Source organism: Balaenoptera borealis, assembly GCF_965194805.1.
Source record: "Balaenoptera borealis genome assembly, chromosome: 16".
In the NCBI taxonomy this organism is placed as follows: domain Eukaryota; kingdom Metazoa; phylum Chordata; class Mammalia; order Artiodactyla; family Balaenopteridae; genus Balaenoptera; species Balaenoptera borealis.
The window spans coordinates 40,768,153-40,774,222 of record NC_138872.1 but is presented as its reverse complement, the minus strand read 5'-3'; positions in this window follow the sequence as shown (position 1 = coordinate 40,774,222).

The window sequence follows — 6,070 nt, the reverse complement described above, 5'->3', positions numbered from 1 at the left end:
GAGTCTCACCACGGGATTTTAAGCGGTGCCTGTGTACACGGGTGGTGTGTCACATCTTCTGTCTTGGACTGTGGTTATCCCACCCCAGTGGACCCAATCAATAGCTATTTCAGGATGCTACCACCGTACAATCTCTATTCATCCACCCCAGACAGGAGGTGTGGTCCTCACCCTGTCCCAAGGCAAGAATGTCAGGGCCCCCCAAATAGAGCCTTGGCTAGTAGGATTCAGCAGGTAACTGGAGGGTGTTTGCTGGTGATGAGTCCAATGGAGAACAGCTGGACAGTCAGGTTCTAGAAAACCCTGAACAGAAGAACACGCAGTCAAGTTAATTCTCGGGAAAGTGGGAAGAGGTGCCCCCAGCACGTCAAGAAGTAGGGAACCCAGCAACACAGTTGAAACAAGAATGGGGTGAGGGAGTGTTCTGCAGGTTGGGTTCCCTGGGAAGCGGGCTCTGAGATGGAGTTTAATGGGCAGAATGTTTACTGGAGAGAGGCCTCGGGATCAACGCCTGAGGAAAGGAAGGGAAAGAAGCAGACGTGGACAGAGGGCGAAGTCGAGCTGCAGTGTGGGGCTAATGACAGACTCAGCCAGTCCATGGGAAGCTCAGATATAAGAGCAGGTCTTCGGGGTTGTCCTGAGTCAAGCTGAGATGGCCGGGCCTTTGTGCTCCGGGAGCGATTTGTCATTGGATGGGAGCTGCTCCTGGAAGCGGGGCGGCCCGGGATAAGCCAGCTCCCTGCCACTGAGAAAATCCCTGAGGCAGGAAGGACCCAAAAATATATCTCTGAGCTTCAGATCTCTGCACGCCACTGCCAACTTGACATCTCTTTCCTGTCTCAAAACATGTGACAAGATTGAGAGCCAGGAGTGGGAACACGAAGAGCAAGATGATGATGGTGGCTGTAGACAAGTCACCGGAGACGGAGGCCAGGGTATCAACACTTCTGTCACCCCTTTCACAGCTTTATCAGGGGCTGACTGTCATCCTAGAAATGGCTCCTTAATAAAGAGTGGATCCCAGACCTTCAAATGCTCCTGAGACCTGCACTCTTCCGCCCAGCACCCCCCATGAGTGCACTCCTCACATTTCACACAGTTCTGTGGATGTTTTCTCCTTTTGCTTTGAAAGTCGATCTTCTCCTTCTTTTATTACATAGTTCAACGTTTATGAAAAGACCTTTAGGAGTTAATACCAGACCAATGTAATTTAAAGCTCTCAGAGCCAAAAGACTTTGGAAGAAAGAGTTTCAGGCCTTTGAAGCAGAGGTGACAGCCAGTAGCTTCAGCTATTGAGATTTTCTTGGGTAGGAAAACTCTGGAATACTGGAATGAGACTTACTTCCTCTCTCTCTCCCTCTTCTGTCTGAAAATTCTTCCATAGGTCAAATATTGAAATGGAGCAGACTTCAAGTTCGATCCCCAAAACTATGCTTTATCTCCAAAAATTTAGAAGTAGGAAAAACAAAGAGAAAATTCTTCAGAAGAATAAAATTGTGCATTTGTGATGTTGGAAAGAGTATGGGATTGGAAGCCAAGAGACTTAGGTTTCTGATCCTGTTTCTGCCACTGAAAGTAGCTGTGTGACCTTGAACACAACACTGATGTTTTCATGGCCTCTTCTATAAAAGGGAGGGGTCTGGTTATCAGCAAGTGCCCCCCCGCTCCACTTGCTTCTTTTTCTTTTCTTTTCAAACTTGTCAAACAGTTTTATTCTTGGTTCTCCTTTATCCCATTAAGTTTACTCAGTGGAGGTGGGTTGAATCCTGTCCCTGGATGAAAACTTTGGGCAACCAGAATGACTTTTCTGATAACTTGTATGTAATATAGTTTCTCAGTCTAACTTTCCTTTTAATGCTAAGATTCTATTATTTACATAATAGTGAGTAACAAAAGCACACATTGCAGAGTTATGTTGAAGTCAGCCAGGTGCTTCCACGTATAGTAATTCATTTGAGCTTCACAAATATTAACAGGTCTATAAGGGAAGACTGGGCAGATAATAATAGTTTTCCCCTTTTGCTACTTCAGAAAAAGTTTAGAGACATTTAGTTACATAGTGTGTCAGAATTCTTTCAGTTGCAAGTTCCTTCTAAAAACCCAATACAAACTAGCCCAATCAAAAATGAAAGCTTATTGGCTCGTGCAACTGCAAAGCCCACGGATACCAGGAGTGGTTCACCTGTCTCTTCTCCGTAATCTGATCACTCGCTTCTGTGCATATTTTTCATTAAATTAACAAATATTTATTGAACACTGCTATGTGTAAATCACTGTTGTAGGCACAGGGGGTGGAGTGAATGAAACACTGTATTTAGAACAGTGACTAACACACAGCTATGTTCAAATAAATTTTCATGGAATTTACATTCTTACCTACAAGGGAATATTCCTAGGACTTACCATCTACTGGAAGAAGAGGGTGTAAACAAAAACATAAATAATGTGTGTTATGTCACGTGATGAAAAGGACTATGAAGCAAGAAAAACATGGTATGGCTGAGCCATTGCTACAGCAACCTGCCCACAACAGGGTTGCCATAGCAATGGCTGGATTAAAACAGTGAGCCAAGAAGATGTGAGAGGAGGAATGAGGTATGTTTGATATAGATAACATTTCTCAAACCTGTCTGCCTGAGGATCCCATTTTTCAAATGGTGACTGCCATTGACCCATATGCCAATGTGCAGAACACACCTGAGGGTGCATAGGTCTAAATAGCTACTAAAGACAGTGTTATATCTAAGCAGCGATAAAAACCACTATCGCTCAGTTATCATGCCTGATTTCTTCCAGACTCTTCATTCTGACATTCTCGCTGAGCCCGTCTTAGCATTGATTGAGCATCTAAATGGAACACACCTCTACAGAATCTCCCTTCCCCATATACATGTTAGTCTGCCCTTCTGCCTGTAAGGATTCCAGCTTGTGGTGGACAGAGTTAACTGCATACATTGGTCCCCATTTCTCCGTCTCTGCTCCTAACAGCATCCCATGTGTGAAGTGGTGACAGCAGTTCTACTCTCAGCTCCAGAGGTGAGCTATGATTGGTTTAAGGCAATCAGTGCATTCCATATTCTAGCTCTAGTGACTGGGTTAGAGACCACTGTCAGTAATCTTCTGGATGTGGATAAGAGAGTATGTCACCCCAGTTGTTATCGGTAGCCACGCTGTGACCACAGAGAGAAACAGCCTTGGGATGAAACCAACACTGAGGGAGGTAGAGTTAAGGTAGAAAGACCCTAGAAGGCCTGGGTCAGCCAGCCCTTGCCTGAAGTTCAACTTACCTCCAGATTGCTCAGTTACATGGGCCAATACATCTTCTCTATGGCTTGAACCAGTATGAGTTTGCTGCTTCTGTTGTTTGCAACTAATGAAATTCTACTTGATTGCTTCTTTGAAAAGGATGACTGAATTTCAGACTCAACCACATAAGCTTTATGAGATGAATTGCATGAGGTCTTGTATTTCAGGATATCCCTAAACTGTAGAAGAAATTAATATTTGTTTGGCATGGTTTCACCATTTTTCCCTTAGCACATGTTTGCTCACAAGAGCAGAACCCTAATACCCTTCCAGAATTTGGGTTGGAGAAGTATGAAGGGGAGAAGCCATACTTTAAGAATAGATTTCCCAATTTGAGGGGCATTCTACAAAATAACCGGCCCCAAATAACTGACTCTTCGAAATTGTCAAAGTCTTGAAAGATAAAGAAAGATTGAGGAGAATGGTTCAAGATGGCAGAGTAGGAGGAGGTGTGCTCACTCCCTCTTGTGAGAGCACTGGAATCACAGCTAACTGCTGAACAATCATCAACAGGAAGACACTGGAACTCACCAAAAAAGATACCCCACATCCAAAGACAAAGGAGAAGCCACAGTGAGACAGAATGCATATATTTGGGGCCAAAATAAAATAAAATCTATCAATTATTAAAAAAAAAAAAAAGAAAGATTAACTGTTCTAAACTGAAGCAGACTAAGGAGACATGACAACTGAATGCAGATATGATCCTGGACTGGATCCTAGACCAGAAAAAGGAGATTAGTGGGACAATTAGCAAAATCTGAATAAGATACGTAGATTATTTAGTAGTGTTGAATCAATGTTAATTTCCTGATTTTGATCATTGATCTGTGGTCACATAAGTTGTCAACATTTGGGGAAGCTGGATGAAGGATATACAAGCATCTTTGTACTATTCTTGCAATGTTTTTGAAAGTTGGAAATTATTTCAAAATGAAAAGGTTAAAATTGTTTTAATTAAAAAAATAAATAAAAGGTTTGGAGTGGCCCTTTATTAATGCACTGATTAGAATTTCCACTGTCATGATATTTCATGAATACAGAGAGTGTATGGGTCTACAAAACAGCCCTGGAAATCCATGCATTTGCAAGACTTGGAATTCACAATTCTACCCTGGAAGATGCCAAACTGAAGGCAGATCTATTTCTTTTATGATGCCTAATTAAGGATCTCTGACCTGGTCTTGGAAGAATGCAAAACATGTTTTGGTTTGAGAGTAAGACAGATGTCAATCCAGAAAATTTTAAAAACAGGCAGTTGTTCAAATAAGACTTTAAGTCTCAGCTTGGAGAGCAAAAGGATTTGACAAATAAATGCAGAGAAGGCTCATCTGAGTGGGTTGTTCCGGCACCCACGAGGGAGCTGTAAGCCAACATTTAGAATGGGTGAGCATGGAAAATAGATTTGGTAGAAAAAGAGGATGATTCACGCACCAATAATAATAATGATAAATACTGCTGACAAGGAACTTTTAATTAGCAAATGGAAAATCAGCCCAAGACACATATGCTGAGTCCCTTAGAAGTGAGGTCAGAACAAATTCTTTTCAAAAATGGGAACATTTGTAGTAGCTTCTGGCCCTGAAATCTACTATCTTGGGGTTGTTTTGTTTGGTTTGGTTGTTTGTTTGTTTTTTCTTCAGTGTGGAAGATAATGTTCTCCTCTCTTTCAGAGGAAATCTAATTACTTTCCCACTGAGTTAACATGAAGATTACTCTGAAATGCGTCAGAAAAATCACTGCACAGTGTATTTATTTCTTTCTCCAAGTAAAAGAAGTATCTTAAGTTTTATTTTTTGGAATCATTAACTATGGTTCTGATTCATACTCTGCACTGGAAAAGGAGGCCAGGACCAAATTCTGGGAAGTGAGCTCAATCAAAAGCCTTAATTCAGAAACTTGTTTGGAGGCCTTCCTATCCTAGAATGAGGCATTGACTGGAATGGAGGGAATGATACTCTCAGGACATTTATGGGAGAGAGACTGAAGCTCTCTGTGTGATGCCTCTACTTGAGTTTCTAACTCAGTGTTGGGTCATCCTATGTTAGATTGGATCATCTCTGCTTTCACCTTTTTTCTACCTTCTGATAGAAAATTCCCTTAAATTTCCTCTTCTACTCCCTGTATTCTCGTACCTTCTTCCTTTCTCTTCTTCTCTTGTCTCTTTACTTCTAGGATCCATGACCTCGGTCTTCTTTGCCATCATCTGTAGACTTTCATTTTGCATGATTCTAGGGAATAAGATGTTGGGAATAGGGGAAAAAAAAAGGTGACAACCAGTAAGGCTTAAAAGTCTCCTTCCACTGAGGCTTTTTGGACCCTCCAACTCCAACTGCAGGTCCCATCCAAGGTTTGGTGTAACCTGTAATCTAAAAACATTATCATTTGTAACATTTCCCTTGAGGGCCAATGCTGGTTTCCAACATGGCTCCACCACTTGCTTAAGTCAAAGCCCCAGTTACCAACCTCCTGGAGGGCCTGGGGTTGATTATACAATTGTTCTTAATTCTTCATGGCTTATAATAAGATTTATATATTGATGCCTTTGCCAGGTGACTTTCCAGTGCCTCCCAGCTGAATAGACGAAGTATACCACCCATCCGTCGTCTTTGAGCTTGGCCATGAGACTCGCTTTGGCCAATGGAATGTTAACGGATATCATACAAGCAGAGGTGTTAAATTTTTTTTTTTATTGAGGTATAGTTGATTTACAACATTATGTTAGTTTCTGGTGTAGAGCATAGTGATTCAGTTATTTTTTTAT